The 18,980-nt window shown below is 46.4% G+C and overlaps 1 long non-coding RNA gene across 1 annotated transcript; it reads left to right on the top strand.

Moving 5' to 3' along the window:
• Window positions 1-1,776: 1,776 nt before the first annotated feature.
• LOC118080091 (uncharacterized) lies at window positions 1,777-5,622 on the top strand. Its single transcript, XR_004691942.2, has 2 exons — window positions 1,777-2,401; window positions 2,578-5,622. It is a non-coding gene; the product is annotated as an uncharacterized LOC118080091 (long non-coding RNA).
• Window positions 5,623-18,980: the final 13,358 nt, after the last annotated feature.

Genomic DNA, 18,980 nt, shown 5'->3' with positions numbered 1-18,980 from the left:
TTTCCTTCCTTCCTTCCTTCCTTCCTTCCTTCCTTCCTTCCTTCCTTCCTTCCTTCCTTCCTTCTTCTTTCTCTCTCTCTCTCCCTCTCTCTCTCTCCCACCCACCCCTTCCTTCCTTCCTTCCTTCCTTCCTTCCTTCCTTCCTTCCTTCCTTCCTTCCTTCTCTCTCCCTCCCCCCCCCCAGGTTTTGATCCTGGGTACGCCCCTGCACCAGAAACTGTACATAGAATATGCCTCTGGATACCAGTTGCTGAAAACCGCAGAAGGGGGAGAGTCTGGCCCAGAGGCACCTGCTGGTCACTGCAAGAACAGGATGCTGGACTAGCTGAGCCACACACCTGATCCAACTTATTATGCTATTACATACACATGTCATTCAGTCCTCCATAACTCTGTTTAATGCAGGAATGTGGGGCATCTGAAGACTGCATTCCCTTGTAGGCAGCTTTCTGGGAGCCACAGGCCAGTTGGTGGTCTGGCCAGAGGCAAAGGTGGGTGGACTGATCTGCGTGACTATTACTTTTGTCCTGTAGTCTATGTTCCAGACGTTCTTACACCTACACAGTCACACACACCCTCCATCCAGTAAAACCAGTTGCCGTGGTTCAAGGACACCAGACAAATGCACTCAGGGAGGATGCAGAGCACGGATGGTTTGCCTTGGAGGGGGCGGGGAGAGCAGTGTGCCCTTGGGTAGTCGCAGCACTGGAAAGAGGGGACTTTGGGGTGGGAAGGCTGCACTGGACCCGGGAGACTAGGGTTCAGGTTTCTGCTCAGCCATGAAACTCACTGGGTGACCTTGGACCAGCCGCCGTCTCTCAGGCCAACCTACCTCACAGGGTTGTTTTGAGGATTACATTGGGAAGTGGCCAAAATCATGTGCATCTCCTTGAGCTCCTTGGAGCAAAATACAAGTGCAATAATAAATATAGTTCAATTTAAATAAAACCCGAAGGTAAAGTGGGAGGGGAGCCACTACTACCGCAGGAGATATTGCGAGTGCAGTTGTGAGTAGCAGGGAAATTGTTCTGGATACCAAATGCACCTCCGACTCTTTTCGATCGTGGCTTGTTGTATTGGAAATGGGGCCTGCAACAAGATGCTGCAGCATGCGTTTTGGCTATGTTCTCCCTCCGCTGTTGAAGGCAGTATGGCTCTGAGCACTAGCTGCGGGGAATTGCAAGTGCTGTTGTGCTTGCAGGCTTCCCAAGAGGCTTCTGGTTGGCCACTGGGAGAATGGGATGCTGGACTAGAAGATGACCCACTGGCCTGATCCAAGACTCTTCCTATGTTATGTCCCTACTCAGGTTGACTGAAAGCTAGCCAGCTATGCTCTGCATTGCGCTTCCCCACGACCCAACAACCAGCAGGCAGAGTCCACCAAGCATGTCCAATCATCACTGCCCTGTTTTTGGGTGCCCCATTACAATCTCTATACTGTAGTTTGTTTTTGTCCTGCTGCAAACCTTAGGTTCTCCCAGGCTGTCTGATAGCCTTATGTCCCTTATGTGGGTGTCACGGCGCCGTTTTGGCTACATGGAGACCCGCACTCTCGCTTTAGTTTCTTCCTGGCAAGGGGAACGTGCGCGGGGAAAGCCCAGGGTGGAGTCTCCCCTTTTAAAAACTCACCTTTTCCCTCTCTCTCCCCCCCCCCTCCTTATGCTTGAAGGAGCCACCCTCGGCTTCTGCCAAACCTGTTGAGCAGTTGCTCCCCGCCCGGTGACAAAACTTTTCAGCGCGCACCTGGCAGCTGGGGAGGAGGCGGCGGCTGCAGAAACGCGCAGCGCAGAACAGGTTTGGCGCTCCCTCTTTTTTTTCTCTCTCTCTCTCGCTGCTGACGTTTACACCGCCCCAGATGATGATCGCTTTGGGAGAACAACAACAACAACAAAAAGAAAAAAAGAGGGAAAGAAACGAGCCTCGCGCCGACATCATCGCCCAACCAACCCACCCACCTGGCTTGCTGTCGTTGCAAAGGCCGCCTGGAAAAACAGGTCGTGGCAGGGGCGAGGGCCGCATTCTTGACTTCTGCTGCAGGGGACGGCGAAGGAGTGGGGCAGGTATATAAGGCGGGGCAGGTAGAGGTGCCTGAGCGCAGATCGGGACGGAGACGCTGCTGCTGCTGCTGCCTGCCTACCTGCCTCCACCGGGAGACAGCGGCGAGCGAGAAGACAGCGCTGGCCACACACGCACACAAACTTTTGCTTTCCTGGTACCTCGTGGCTCCAGCTCCGCTTTAGTGTCCCATGAGGATAATGGCATTTAAGGTGCTCAGTTTGCATCCAAGCTGGGACCACCGCACGCCCCTCTTGCCTCTCCAGCCCTTCCTAGTTACGCAGGAATTGGGCGCAGATATTTTTTTTTTGTCCTCCCCCTTTCCAAGGATCTGCTTGGACACCTCGTAAGTGGTTTTGTCTGCAAACCGCGCAACAAGCTTGGGGAGGGAGGGTGGGTGGGAGGGTGAGATCAAAGGTGATTTGTCTTTGGCCTGTCTGTGCTTTCTTTCTTTCTCTCTCTCCCCCCCCCCTTGACTTTGTTGTCTTTTTCTCTCGCTTTTGTTTTGTCTGGCTTAAGCAGGTCGCTGGAGACGCAGCAGGCGGGTGGGGACGCACCAAACGACTCCCCCCGTTTCCTCTCCAAACGATATCTAAGCCTGCTGGGTGCAGTGGTTCTTAACAGTTCAACAGTTCTGTAGCATAATTGTGAAATGTTTAGGACCACTTGATCCGGACGGCCTGAGCATCGCGAGCTGGAAAAGGAGGAGGAGGAGGAGAAAGAACTTGCTCTGTGGACTCCAGGCTGCAGTCACTGGAGGAAGAGTTTCATTTCGAGGGAGGGGGAGACGCCGACTTGGGAAAGGATCCACCATCCGACAGCCGCCGGCAAAGGCATCCCACTCACTGAACGTGGCGAAGCTGCCCTGGAGATAGATGAGAAGTTCAGGACGGGGTTTGGTTTTCTTTTAACCCAGCCCTCAAAATTTGTAATCAATGGAGTAAGCGAACGTGCAAAGAAATTGGGCTTTCCTTTCAGATTTAATAGGAAGTGAAGCAAGCGGCCCTCAACATCCAGGGATAAAAATCAGCTTTAACAGTGTTTTTAAAAATAAGTTTCTAGTCCTCGTGAATGTCAGTTATATAATATGGAATAGGACAGGTGTAAGACATGAGAATAATTCTGCTGATTGTAAGTTAACCATTGTGACAAGTTGTTGTCAAATGGGTGAGAGATAGAAAGAGGGTGAGACTGGGGGGAGGGAGAGAAGGGGAGAGAAGAGAAGAGGACAAAAATTCCTGTTGGAACAATTTGGGCTGGTGCAGAGTCGGTGAGCAAGCCATCAAGTCCCACAGGTAATTCCGGTCTATATCGAAAGGAAGGTGTGTTCACCTGGGCGTATAGGACCAGTTCCCACATGCACCTTTGTGTGTGCCAACAGATTGGTTCAATGGCTGCCAAAATGAAAGCAGATAAATGAACTGTGGTTGCAGAATGATGACACTAGCTCCTCCCCTCCCAGTTGCCTCCAAGGCAAAAGTCACTAAGGCCTCCTTGGAAGGAAGGAATTTGAGGGCTACAGCTTCAAATGCTACTTACCCTAGAATAGTTTCTTGTACGTCAGCCAGTTTCAGTGGAAATGCTTCAGAGTAAGTGTGTGTCAAACTCTCCCAGAGCAGTGGCGAAGCACTTGCCTGAGAACATTCCACAGGACTGGAATCCTGCATTCTCGGAACTGCTAAATTTACTTAAGCTGCCCTCCGATGATGACATGATGGTTTGCTCCAGATTGACACCAAAGCCGGTGTAGGGTTAGTGTACTGGAGATCACAGCTGCTTAATCATTAATAGCTGAGCCCTAACCATGTTGACACAGGAGTAAGCCCCATTGATTTCTGCGTAATTTCAGCATCCTTTGAATCGCAACCTTAGGTGAATTGTCTGGCCTGTCCAAAAAAACAACAACTGTGGGGAAACCTTTTAAAAATGTGTTTGTGTTGTGACACTAAACTCCAGTAATGATTGGGACAGAATATTTAGGGTGTATGTTAGAACCAAATAAATGCTTTGCTGCTGATTTCTCATGCTTAAACCTGTATATTTTATTCTGGTCTGTTTATTTTCTATCACAATTGCATAGTTTAAACAATAAGAATTCTTTGAACAAATGCATGAACATTGTATGAAAGGTGCCATGTCTTCTCCCCTGTTTTAGTCCTGTATTTAAAATACAGATATGTAATGCTCTTGGCTGTAGAGAATTCACTCATGTCCCATTTTAAAAGTGAGCAATGAGAGAATCCAAACAGATTTATTACACTACAAGCTGCTGATCAAGTGGAAGTATTATCCTGCATTGCAGGTACGTATAGACATGGTTGGGTGTTGTGTTGGGGGTGCCTTGTGAACAGCGATGTCAGAAGCAAATGCAATGCAGAAAAAATTCAGACGATGGTAACTGTCTTAACTGACCATTCACAAAAGACCCAGTAATTAGTAACATAGGCGGCCATTGGTAAGCCAATGAACACATACCGTGTGATAAAAATCCATTAAAAATCTTTAAGATGCCACAAGAGTCTTTGTTGCTCTTATTTATTATAGTGCAATGCCCTACCAAGTTGGAAGAGAATATTCCTTCCCTCCCCTCTGTTCTTCCAGCTTTTTGAGCAGGTGGAAAGGTGTGTCGGCAGACGGGGTGGGACACATTCTGCTCACCCCTTGGCAGAAGGCTAAACATGGACAGGCTGGCCAAATAGCTTTGCACAGAACTCTGCAGTAAGTTTCCAGTTGATAAATGGTTGTCTGAAGTCATGCGCCTTAAATCAAGGCTTGCACAACTTGTGGCAAAGCCGAGCCAAACACAATCCACTAAACTAACTCCCCTCCCCTTTGCTGCTTATATTGCCTGCCTGGAGCTAAGTAGGGGCTGCCAATCACCTGTCAGGTCACAATATATATTGCATTTGCTATGGTGACTCGCAACCTGTGCAGTGCCTACTTGAAACTCATGACAAGAGTTTTCTAAACTTGCAGAACAATCCAGTGCCTGCCAGAGCTTAAATGTGCAGCACAATCCTATGGCTATGTACTCAGAAGTAAATCTTATGTCTTCAGTGGGGTTTCTTCCTAGATAAGAATGTAAAGGTTTTCAGCCTTGGAGTGGTTTCAACAACCATCCTGTCTCCCTAGGGAAACAGGAATTCTTTTTTGGGGGGAGTGAATGATTTCTAACTGGAGAGTCTCAGCACCCTCACCAAATTACAATTCCCAGAGTTCTTTGGGGGGATAGCTTTGTGTAAATAACGTGCTTTTGCCTTAGGAAGTCAGCACAGGTGTTGTAAGAAACAAGTTTTTGTTTTTTTACCTGCTGGCTGAAATCTCCCCGATAGGGCTGCAATTCTGCATAATTTCCCTGGGAATTTCCATTGGAAACAATGGGACTTAATTCTCAGTAAAAATGCAAAAGCTTGCACTATAGAGCATCTTCCAGATAATTATGTACAAGGCTACCCCTTGCAATTCAATGCACTCTGATGGTAAAATCAAGGGGAAGGCAGGGCTAATGGAACTCTGTGCAGGAGCAAAGCAGTACAGGACTACAGCTGAGACCCTATACTCCCTTAACTGGGAGAAATCCTCACTGAAATTGGTGGGAATCACTTCTGCTTTACATATTTATTTTTGGGAAGGGAATCCACATTTACGTACCAATTTTAAAATGTCTTCATGCAAAAATGTCGATTTCTAGACATGCTTTCACTAAAAATACAGGAATGGTGTCCCGAGATTTGGAGAAGTATGAAATTCAGTGAGTGGTTGCATATTTCACGATGTGGTAATTTTATGTAACAATTTTATTGTACGCTGCCATTTTTAAAGAAATAAATATTTTCCAACACCCACATGACTCTCAAAGACTGAATTCCCTTCAAGTCACAGGGCATAGTCCTCAAGCTACTTTCATCAAAGCTGGTTGAATTGAAGCCAGTGGAGTGACTCCTCAGTAAGCAATTTTAACTGTGCCAGCCTAATAGTTGCTGAATGGAAGCCCTGCTTGCCCAAGGAGTACTTTAAGGCTCCCCATTGTTCCTTCGCAGACATTTCCTTACCTTACAATCATGTTCGGGATGAGCAGATCTGTTCGTTCCAATTTGTTTCTGTTCCTCTGGCCTTTGGTTCCATTTACCACATTTCCACATTGGGTTGTGATTTATTTATTTTTTAAAGTTCTTATTAAAATTCACCAGCCTTTTAGTGCGCACTTCTCCTGAATTGCACGTCTCCTAAAATGCATGTTTTGTATGCAATTTCCTAGAATATATGCATTCTTGCAAAGCAATGCAGCCCTTTGATTTTGGTAGGAAAGCGTAACCACTTAGCTGGATCATGCCCATGAAGTGTCTGTTGGCCTTTACATTTTGTAGATATACAGGAACACTTTGTTCATAGAATCATAGATTTGTAGATTTGGAAGCCGCCATGAGGCTCATCCAATCCAACCCCTTGCAATGCAGGAATCTTTCGCCCAACACGGGGCTCGAACCCACAATCCTGGGGTTAAGAGCCTCATGCTCTACAGACTGAGTCACAAAGTGTGTGAACAAACCCAAGTCAGCAGCCTGATTTCCCCAAAAGCATTCCCCCCCCCCTCCTAAAAGACCTGTGCCAGCTGGTCTGGAAGATCACGATGTCTGTGGAACAGGCTGCTTGGAACAGGTCATGCCACTACGCTGTCTCACATCAAAAACAGGTTAGGTGAGGTTAACAATGGCATAATGAGTTTAATTTTGCTGGGAGTCACCATAGGGTGGCCCCCTAGCTGTATTTCTCAAGCTCTGTAGCAGGCCGAAACAAGCCCAGTGAAATTGAGGAAAACACACAGTCTTCTTTCCCCTTTCTTCCGGGGGTTTGGCAAACAGAAAGACGCACATGTTAGCATTCCTGACAGCTTCTTAATTGTCCATGATGAGCATGGAAATAATCTTGCATGGGAAAGAAGAGAGGAAGAACCTGCCCACTTCAAGAATCTCACAACCTTGCTGGTTTCTTAATGCAGTGGCTGTCTTTGAGTGCCTCCTAGGTTAGTTAATTAATTACACTCCTAACTTCTAAGAGCTACACAGAGATTGAAACATCCCTGCTTGCAGGCTTACGGTCTAATAGACATGATGCAAAAGGGGCGGGCGGGGGCGGGAGGGAGAATATGGGAAGAAAATGGAGAAATGCTTTAATCTAAATAAAAAAATTCCTTCAGTAGCACCTTAAAGACCAACTAAGTTTATATTTTGGTATGAGCTTTCGTGTGCATGCACACTTCTTCAGATACCTGCTTTAATCTAGTTACTAATTCATACCCATTATATTACAGTATAGTTAAAATGACTAGATAGGTTGACACCTTTGCATGCAGCATATCTCAGGTTCAGTCCCTGACATCTCCATTTCGGCTGAGAATATCCCGTGTCTGAAATTTAGGAGAGCTGCTGTCTGTCAATGTCAGAACATGGAGCCATGTTCTGATCTGGTATAAGGCAGCTTCGCATGCTCCCTACTGAGGGAGACAGTCCTGGGTAGGGACAACAGCGAAGGGGGGGTGCGGTGGGGGCAGACCGCCCCGGGTGTCTTCGCTGAGGGGGTGACATTTGGGGCACCACCCGCCCGCAACTCCCAAGCCTAACCCCAAGCCGTCGGGGGAAGGGGGAGCTGCGCCTCTTTGCCGGCAGCAACCCCCACGTTCCCCTTCGTTTTGACAGCTTGGGGGAGGCTTGGGAGTCGCGGGTGGGTGGCACGCCAAAGGCCCACCAAGGGCTGCTCGCTCCGCCCCCATGAGTGACTCGCTCTGCCCTCATGGGTGCCTTGCTCCACCCCTGGCTGCAGGGTGTGTGCGCTGCTCCGTGCACCCGAGTGGCTATCCTGCGCTTGGGAGGGCACCCTCTGCCCCCCGCCCCCCTCAAGAGTGCGCCCACCCTGGGCAGTGTGGGCATATGCTCCGCCGCTGGGTGGGAAGGAGCCAAGTGGCAGCTGAATGGACCCTGCTGTTCAGGGCTGGTCCTACCGTTGGGCCGAGGGAAGCGGCTGCTTCAGGTGGCAGGTGCTGGTTGACTGGAAGAGTCGCAAGGTGCTGGCAGACAGAGCTATGCCTAGCACTAACCCTGCCCTTCATCCCCCTAAGTTGCCCTGTTTACTCCCAAGAGCAGCAGAACGTGGGGTCATTGTACATGGAATGAATGGGTTGTGCACCATGTTGTCCCTTGCCTCAGGCAGCAAAATGTCTTGGTCAGGTCTTGCTTCTGCCTCTCCTTCTTCGGCACGCGGCTGGGTGGAATGGTTACTACTGCATGTCATTTTGCACACAAGTGAAACACAGAAGGTGCGAATGTCCTCTCCTCTCTCATGTGGAGAGTTGTGCTTGATGGTGATCTGTAAACCATCATTGACATGTTCCCACCCAACTCTGACGCACTACCAGCTCTTACTGTTTCAGCATCTGGTACTTCTCCAGCACTGGTTTTTTTTAAAAAAAATGTGTGTGGGTTTGAATGACCAAACCCCCTCCTAAAAACAAAACAAAACAAAACAAAACACAAAGCCTTGACAGGGTGAGAAGCAGCTTTAAGAGCCCAGAGGGTGCTAAAATTAGAAATAATTCCCTGACATTTTTATGGCAGCCCTACGTGAAGAGTTTTCCTTTCCTCTTCCATAAGCAGTTTAACCTTCACGGCATCATAAAGTAGCTCTGGAGTCTTTGGGATGACAAGGAGAAATAAATCTAAAAATAATGTTTAGTTACCACATTTCATGCGCTGGACAGCTTATGGGGTGGGGGGAAAGCCCTCATCAAATGTTACATGTGCAGTCACACGTCCAATGTGTTAGGATCTTTTTCAATTTCTTTTTTTATTTTATTTTAAGGATGGACTAAAACCAATTCGTCATCAACTGTTTAATGAATTTAGTAGCCTTGTTGATGACAATGGCGGCTTTGTACATGCATGTATACAAGACCGACTGAGGATAGAACAGAACTTGAGAACCTCCCTATTGCAACAGACCAGAGATCTGAGGCATTAGACCTTTGTGCAATGGCACTCTCCCCTCCTGAGGTTTCCAGCAACTGGTGTCCAGTAATTCAGAAGTATATTCCCTCCAGCTGTGGAGTGGAGTTAGTCCACCATCTTATTTCCAACAGCGACCAACCAAATGCCTAAAGCAGGCATAGGCAAACTCCGGCCCTCCAGATGTTTGGGACTACAACTCCCATGATCCCTAGCTAACAGGACCAGTGGTCAGGGATGATGGGAATTGTAGTCCCAAACACCTGGAGGGCCTGAGTTTGCCTATGCCTGGCCTAAAGGAACCGCACAAGCCCTCTTCCATAGTTGCTCTTGAGAGGGAGGTAGTCCATATGACAAGCAGCCTCTCCTAGGTGCCAACTCCTAGGGACTGAGGTACCTTTGGCCTCCCCATAAAATATTTGAGCCCCCTCCCGAGTTAATGGGCATTGGCATTCAAAAGGTGTGTGCGTGCCGCGTCTTGGGATCAGTAATGTGGGGTAGTGCTTACCTGGGCCTCCCAACATTTATTCAGGTTGGCACCCCTGCTGCCTCTGAACGAAGAGCAGGGTTTCCAAAAGTTGGTCTCTGGCTATTTCTGGACTACAGTTCCCATCATCCCTGGCACTGGTCTTGCTAGCTAGGGATGATGGGAGTTGTAGTCCAACAACAGGTGGAGACCCAAGTTTGAGAAACCTTGACCTAGAGCAAGAGTAGTTTACATGGTGCTTTCCAGACATCATTGGCCTACAACTCCCATCAGCCACCTTGAGTCCCATCAGGGGGGAAAGCAAGGCATTGTTGGCACCTGTCTGCCTTGTGAGACAATGGAGAATGAAGTTGCAAGGATGCAGTGCCTCCTGTGGCTGTAGAGACCGATGCAGGAGAGACATGTTTTGTTGCAGCTGGGGCAGATGAAGGAGCCCATTCGTGTTGCTGCAGATGCACCATGACGTTGCTTCTCTCTGGGCTCCTCACAGCAGTCATTCCTCCTCTGGTCACTGCTGTGGATACACAATTCAACTGTCTGTCTCCAGGCACCGCGGTCATCTGCAAGGGCTTCCCACTGGGCGGAGTTAATGTTGCCCGCCTTCCCATCACATTTTGTAAAAAGATAGTACAGTGGTACCTTGGTTTACAAACACAATTGGTTCCGGAAGTCTGTACTTAACCTGAAGCGTACTTAACCTGAAGCGAACTTTCCCATTGAAAGTAATGGAAAGTGGATTAATCCGTTCCAGACGGTCCGCGGAGTACTTAAACTGAAGCGTACTTAACCTGAAGCGAACTTTCCCATTGAAAGTAATGGAAAGTGGATTAATCCGTTCCAGACGGTCCGCGGAGTACTTAAACTGAAGCGTACTTAACCTGAAGCGAACTTTCCCATTGAAAGTAATGGAAAGTGGATTAATCCGTTCCAGACAGGTCTGTGGAGTACTTAAATTGAAAATACTAAAACCGAGGTGTACTTAAACTGAGGATGGATGGTGGCTAACAGATTGAGGTTGAATCCTGACAAGGCAGAAGTACTGTTCATGGGGGACAGGAGGCGGGCAGGTGTGGAGGATTCCCTGGTTCTGAATGGGGTAACTGTGCCCCTGAAGGACCAGGTGCGCAGCCTGGGAGTCATTTTGGACTCACAGCTGTCCATGGAGGTGCAGGTCAATTCTGTGTCCAGGGCAGCTGTTTATCAGCTCCATCTGGTATGCAGGCTGAGACCCTACCTGCCCGCAGACTGTCTCACCAGAGTGGCGCATGCTCTAGTTATCTCCCGCTTGGATTACTGCAATGCGCTCTACGTGGGACTACCTTTGAAGGTGACTCGGAAACTACAACTAATCCAGAATGCAGCAGCTAGACTGGTGACTGGGAGCGGCTGCCAAGACCACATAACACCGTTCTTGAAAGACCTACATTGGCTCCCAGTACGTTTCCAAGCACAATTCAAAGTGTTGGTGCTGACCTTTAAAGCCCTAAATGGCCTCAGTCCAGTATACCTTAAGGAGCGTCTCCACCTCCATCATTCTGCCCGGACACTGAGGTCCAGCACCGAGGGCCTTCTGGCGGTTCCCTCATTGCGAGAAGCCAAGTTGCAGGGAACTAGGCAGAGGGCCTTCTTGGTGGTGGCGCCTGCCCTGTGGAATGCCCTCCCAACAGATGTCAAAGAGGAAAACAACTACCAGACTTTTAGAAGACATCTGAAGGCAGCCCTGTTCAGGGAGGCTTTTAATGTTTAATAGATTACTGTGTTTTATTTTTCTGTTGGAAGCCACCCAGAGTGGCTGGGAAAACCCAGCCAGATGGGTGGGGTATAAATAATAAATTATTATTATTATTATTATTATTATTATTATTATTATTATTATTATTATTATACAGTATATGGAAAGTACTTGGGCAATGTGGACTGAAAGAGCACATGGATTGAGGAGTGACATGATGTTTTTCATGGCTCGATAATTACTGAAGGAAACCGCTTTATGGGTCCATGGAGTCACATTCATGAGATAAAACTGATATCACAGAAACCAGAATTAATGGAGCGCCATTGTATTATCTCCTAAAATTACAGGCTTGTGTATCAGTGTTCCACCTGACACCAGGCCAGATGCGGTAGGTTGACTTTGCGTTGGGCAAGGACTGAGAGTCCCAAACACCTCGTAAAATCCCGACATGTCCTCAGACAGTAGCTTATAAAGGAGCTTGCATTCCTTACAAATTGATGAGCTAGGTATCTCACCAGAGAAATGGGAACACCCACAGACTCAAAGTCAAAAACTGGCATATGTAGAATGTAATTGTTTAGAAAATGGCCAGCATCTTTGTTTTTTGTTTTTTTTAAAAGACAATTTATTAAATTTTCCAATTAAACACATTTAAACAAAAACAAAACATACAACCACAAACACAACAACACATAATAAACACAAAATTTTTCTTCTAAGCATCTTCTCAATTATTACAATTTTCTTTGCTCTGCCGAGCTTTGACTTCCCTCCTTCCCCCCAATCGGTTTTCTTATCCATTCCTGTCTCACAGTTTCTTTATTCCTTCTACCTAAAGTCAATTCGTAGGATTTATTTCAGTCCTGCAATTGTCTTTAAACTTCTACAATTCATCTCCATATGGTCCACAAATTTACTCTAATCCTTTTGGAACTTTGACTCTCCCTGGTTTCGGATCCTGCTAGTCAGTCTTGCTAATTCCGCATAGTCCATCATTTTCATCTGCCACTCTTCAATCGTCGGTAACTCCTGGGTTTTCCATTTTTGGGCTAACAAAGTCCTAGCTGCGGTTGTCGCATACATAAATAATACCTGATCTCCTTTCACTATCTCTTGTCCTATAAGTCCTAATAGAAAAGCTTCCTTTTTTTTGGAAAAGGTGTATTTAAAAATCTTTTTCAGTTCATTATATATCATTTCCCAAAATCTTTTGATTTTTTCGCATGTCCACCACATATGATAAAATTCACCATCCTTCTCTTTACATTTCCAGCATGTTCTGCTACTAGTCCTAAACATCTTAGCCAATTTTACTGGTGTTAAATACCATCTATACATCATCTTCAAAACATTCTCTTTCAGGGCAGTACATGCAGTAAATTTCAAAGTTTGATTCCACAATTTCAACCATGCATCATATTCAATATTATACCTAAAATCTTTTGCCCATTTTATCATCACATCTTTTGTCAATTCATCTTTCGTATGCCAGCATCTTTGTTAATAATAAATTCTGAAGAGTAACAAGTCCTGTTCTAATTGAGTATTCCGATTCCTAACTAATAACCAACATGTTTTTACTTGACATAGCTTAAGCTGCTATGTCATATATACTACAATGCACTATTTGGGGGGCTGCCCTTGAAAATGGTTTGTATGCTATAATACTCGACAGCGCTGGCCCATGCATGAGACAAGATGAAGTGACTGCCTTGGGCGGCAGGATCCACAAGGGCAGCAAATTGTCACAAAATAGCCAGCAAACTTTTGGGTCCGCCAGAGCTCTTCATCAAGTCCCATGTTAAGCAAAGGACAGGGGGTAGGCTTGGAACTGAAACCACAGTGTATAAAAATTGGTTAAAATTTCATTTTCGTTGTGTAATCTTAAGACGGGGCATGGCTAGCCAGGGTGGAGAGTTGTCTGTCCCAGGTATGAGAGTTGTCAAGAACAGTGTTGAAGTTTCAGAATTTACCCTTGCTCTACTGATTTGGAGATTTTTTTTGAAAGCATAGGCATAGAACAATGGTTCTCAAACTTTTTTAAAAATCTGGGCCACACTTTCAGAATTTGCTCGCGCCACAATGCAATCCTGTCTGTCTATCTCTACTCTTGATAAGCCCCACTGAGTTCAATGGGAATAAGAGTCAAACTGCATAGTATGTTTGAACCTGGACAGCTCAGTTGGTTAGAGCATGATGCTGATAGTGTCAAGGTTGCAGGTTCGATCCTTGTGTGGGATAGCGGCATATTCCTGCATTGCAGGGGGTTGGACTAGATGATCCTTATCATCCCTTCCAACTCTATGAAACATACCTGTGGAACATTTTTTTTAAAATAAGAAATACATTGCAAAGCACAACTGAGGATTGTCCTCGGTATATCATTTGACGCTCTTGTTGTCATTTTGAAAAAGATACCTATCTGCAGTCTGCAAATAAAAAAAATATATTTTGATATCGTGCTATACTATAGTATGCTGAAATGTTTAAATGCATCTTTGATTGTCCTTGAATCATCCTGCCACACTTCCCTTCATCTCCTGCGACACCCTTTGAGAACCACTAGTATAGAACATCATACTTAGAGCACCATTTACCAAAACTGCGTTCTAGGGATGGGGCAACGTGCGGCTCTCCAGATGTTGATGGACTCCATCGCTCACCATCCCTGCCCGTTGGCCATGATGTTGGCTGGGGATGATGGGAGCTGGAATCTAATAACACCTGGAAGGCTTCAGTTCAGTTGGTTAGCGTGTGGTGCTTATAACACCATGGTTGCAGGTTCGATCCCTGTATGGGACAGCTGCATATTCCTGCAGGGGTTGGAATAGACGATCCTTCCAACTCTACAATTCTATGATTTTGGATTCCAACTTAATTCTGTGTAGTCAGCCACCAACTCTGGAATAGGAATAGAAAGTACCGCACCCATTCTACAATATCATAAGTACTAGACACCTCCCCCTCTCTCTCTCTCTCTCTCTCTCTCTCTCTCTCTCTCTCTCTCTCTCTCTCTCTCTCAGTTATGCATCTGAAGCTATCTACAAACAACCTTTCCATCCTAAAAATACGTGTACAGTATATAATATAGACAATTCAAGGTCAGTTAAAACAAAAGCTACGGTACTTAATGTATCTCATTCCAACCTCCCCCCCCCCGCATCCGTTTTTGGCTGCATAGCGCCACCTGCTGATAAATGAGGGTTAGATACACCGCAATGGACTGAAGGAGACTTAACGGCATTGCGTTTGCTCCCCCTTCTCTGTTGAATCTTCCCTTGGAAGAAACTGGAAGTTTTCCTGCTCAGTTTTCCAAATTAACAGTAATGATGAGACAAAAGAAACTTCCTTGCTGTAAATCGTTGACTCTTGCTTTTGAAGAAATTGCATAATGCACATTTTTATTCACTTGTTGCAATTTCATAGAATTGTAGAGTTGGAAGCTATGCTGACGATCATCTAGTCCGTAATATCAAGCAGCAATGAGGGAAAATAGGGACACACCTAGGACAAAGAGCAGGAAGTCAACTTTTTTTTGGGGGGGGAATTGTATTAAATTTGTTGTAATTTGACATTGTTTTGTTAAAAATTTGGAAAACTAATAAATATTATTTGGCAAAAAAGAAAGACCAGCTCGTCCAACCCTCTGCAATGCAGTAATATGCAGCTGACCCATATGGGGATTGAACCCACAACCTTGAAATTATCAGCACTATGCTCTAATCAGCTGTCAACCAGTATATAAATTTTATAAAATAAATATGCTAGAGGTTAAGAACAGAAGAAGTGCCCTGTTGGACCAAGCCAATGGGCCATCTAGTACAGAATCCTGTTCCACAGTGGCCAACCAGGTGCCTCTAGGAAACTCGAACGCAGGACCCAACCACAAGAGCACCCTGCCGCCGCCAAAACCCCGCCACCTTCCAGCAACTGGTATTCAGAAGCGTAAGTGTGGCAGCCTGGCTTCCTGAAGAATAATGTAGCTGCCTATCTGGATTTTGACCTTTAATTTAAAAACAGAGAAATGTCAACTCGCTAGCCTATAAGGAAAAACACAGATGCAGTAATCTGCCTATCTGCTCATGGATATAATTCAATCACTTTAAACATATCGAATTGCCTGTATTTATGCTCTGGCTGGTCTGCAACGATTCCCTGCCCACTTCGGCTCTTGAAACATTTAGCAATGAAGGAAGCTAACTTATATGGAGGGAGACAACTGGTCCATCTCGCTCAGTATTAGGCATGTGTCCAAAGTCCGTTTCGGGAGCCTAATCCGTCCTGCTGGTCAGTTTAATCCAGCCCCGTGGCAGTTTATTTCCTGGGGTAAAATCCTAAAAAACCCTTGACAACTTCAATCCTTAAAAAAGGCCAACAATTTTGGTTGGCCCTTTGGTCGGCCCCCACGGCCCTTCACTTCATCAAATCTGGCCCTCTTTGAAAAAGGTTTGATTTCAGTCAAGGGCCTTTCCCAGTCCAACTTGGAGATGCCAGAGATTAAATAGGCATCTTTCTGCATGTAAAGCAGAGACTCTGCCACCCTTTAAATGTGCACCCCTTACCCTGCTTACAGGCTTGCTAAAACCCTTGTAACACAGACGGTGTTTGGTCTATCCAAGCGGAAGAGAAGAAAACACACACAGGCACATGCATGCGCACAAACACACTTCAACCTTTTATGAGTTAGTCAGCAGTGCATTTTCCCTTTTGCATAGGGAAGTGCCTTATACCAAGGCTAGACTCTTGTTCCATCTAGCCTAGTCTCATCAACACTGATTGGCAGATTCTCCCCAGGATTTTCAGGTGGCGGTTTCTCCCAGCACTACCTGGACATGAAAGAGTTGAACCCAAGGCCTTCTGCATGCAATGCAGATGCTCAATCACACCCCATGCTTTAGCCGAGATTCCTGCATTGCGGGGGGGTTGGACTAGATGACCCTTGGGGGTCCTTTCCAACTCTACGATTCTATGATTCTATGAACCTGGCCTTATTTCAGACATAGGATATCCTTTTTTTTAACTGGGCATGGGGATGTATGATCCACTGGGAAGCCTTCTAATTATTGCGTTCTGCTTAGGTTTGCCCATGCCCTAATGGGCTAGATCGAGGCTGTGCAAAAAAAATTATCTTCCCAGTTTCAAGGATTTGATTTAGGACCAAAAAGGCAACTCCCAGCATGTGCTCAGCTGTTCTCCACTCTCCTTGCTCGACCAGTTATGTAAACGACCAACCCCACGTCGCACGCAGATATGTAATTGATTGTCTGTAATAATTCTGTCGCGCTCTGCTCCCTCTGGGTTATGGGGGTCGAATGGCTGTTGTGTCATTAAATTCTCCAGCTGATTATGGGGGTGGGATTTCCCCACGGCCCCGATCGATTCCCACAAGGGCATCAGCTGCAGGAGCAGCGCCGTAAAACCTGTGGAGCTGTCCAAAGTCCTGGATGCCTTAGCCAGAAGAGAGCGTGGAGCTATTTCCCGAGAGCGGCCAGTAGGGGGCAGCACTTAAGCACACTCTATCCTTCCCGCTATTTCTGTGCTAAGATCAGTTTTATATGTGGAGCAAGAGACTCAAAGAAGTGGTCATAGAATTATGTAGATAGTTGATCAAGCCCCCATTTGGATACATCACTTTTTTAAATGATTGTGGAGCCCTCACACCCTCTTTTGGTGTTGTCCCATTTTATCCTCACAGTGACAACTGTAATAATAATAATAATAATAATAATTTATTTATACCCCGCCCATCTGGCTGGGCTTCCCCTGCCACTCTGGGCGGCTTCCAACAAACATTAAAATACATCAAATATCACAGATTCAAAACTTCCCTAAACAGGGCTGCCTTTAGGTATTTTATAAATGCCAGGTAGTTGTTTATCTCTCTGACCTCTGATGGGAGGGTGTTCCACAGGGCGGGTGCCACTACCGAGAAGGCCCGCAGCGCTGCTCTGGTTCCCTGTAGCTTTGCTTCTCATAGTGATGGAACTGCCAGAAGGCCCTCGGCACTGGACCTCAGTGTCCGGGCAGAACGATGGGGGTGGAGACGCTCCTTCAGGTATACTGGACCAAGGCCGTTTAGGGCTTTAAAGGTCAGCACTAACACTATGAATTCTGCTCGGAAACGTACTGGGAGCCAATGTATCATTTCCCCTTCCTCTAAGCAGTCATCCTGATCAACATTTTGATCAATCAGCCCCTGGGAATTTAGCTGGATGACCCAACACTATTGCACCAGGAAGCGGAGATTATTGTAGCATTTGTCTGGGGAAATCTTCAAAAGTTTGAATGCCTTGCCTTGCCTGGATAGGTAAGGGCTTGTGTGTCCAGCAATGGTCAGTGTTAGACCAGTCCTCCGTTTATTGTAGTGCTAGAGGATAAATCGGGGCTAGCTAGCATAGTGCCCTCCAGATGTCATTGAACTACAACACCCACCATCCCTGACCATTGGTGATACTGGCTGGGGCTGATTGGAGTTGTAGTCCAAAAATATCTGGAGGATAAGACAAGCTCAGAACTATCAGAACTTCAAGGGCTCTGGAAATCCTTGCCATGTCTTTGGCTTTTTGCTCTCACCTGTCCTTCCAGGTTGCAGCACAAAGGCAATTCGATCAGAGGTAATTTCAGTGTCATTTGACTGCAGAGGGTTTTTTAAAAAAAACTGCAGAAGAGGGAGAACGGAAACCCAGCGCCGTTTTAGGAGGCGTAGCATTTGCAGGAGAAGGCAGTGGAGCAGCCAAGCGTGCGAGGCACTCAGGCAAGCAAGCGAGGGTTAAACTGGCATGATTAGGGTGACAAGAAATTAAATGGAAGCTCGTGGATCACAAATGGCCTCTCTCTTTATGACTTGCAAATTAGATGGAAATTAGAAGCGCCACAACACAGAGATCCCCATGCCTCCCTGCCATGGACAACTGAGCAAAAGATTGCCGGCAACTGTCTTTCATTAGGGGAGTGTCAAGGCCTGCTTTCCCCTGACCTTCACCAACGGACTGAAGCAGGGATTTTTCAATTTGTTGCCTGGCGAGTCAAAAAAAGCCTTTGCATTTGAATGCTCCTGGAGAATGTGGTCCACATGAAGTTTGGCAAGGCATTATCCACTAATCGCCAAGACCTAGCTTGGAAAACTGACCTCAGAGCCCCTGCTGGTTCAGGTGAAATTCATAACTCAGTGGTGAAACTCCTAGTTCAGTGCTTCTTTGCAAGCAGATGATTGCAACTGTTGTGTTTGTCTTTCTAACTCTGCATTATGTTGTTGTCACACACCCTGGGACCTTATGGTGACGGGCGGGTAAAATATCTTATTGTTATAGGTTTGGTGGTGGGAGGGGGACAGCTTGGATAATACCTCTGGCTCCCTTTCAAACCTGCGATCCTGTATCCTAGGCTCCTTGGGAAGGAAGGGCAGGATATAAATTCTAACAATATGAAGAACTGTGAGGTTAGAATCTGCTGAACTGGCCAGACCAGATTCTTTTCAGGAAAGATAATGGCCTTAGCTGGCCAGTTAGGTACCACCATTTATATGTCCAAATACATTTTCCTGATGCCATAAATGGGGGTACCTTCCCTCACCCTCCACACACCTAGTTGGAAGCAACATCTCCTTGCAAGGTATAACAGTAGCCAGAATTTGGTTGTGAGTTTTGGTAAGCCAGGGAGGCAGAGGTTTGTCTCCCACTGTGCTGGACGTAAAATTGTGACTTTG

This window comes from Zootoca vivipara, chromosome 1 (genome assembly GCF_963506605.1).
Source record: "Zootoca vivipara chromosome 1, rZooViv1.1, whole genome shotgun sequence".
Taxonomy (NCBI): domain Eukaryota; kingdom Metazoa; phylum Chordata; class Lepidosauria; order Squamata; family Lacertidae; genus Zootoca; species Zootoca vivipara.
The sequence above is the reverse complement of the archived record's forward strand: the minus strand, read 5'-3'. Positions and strand labels throughout refer to the sequence as shown.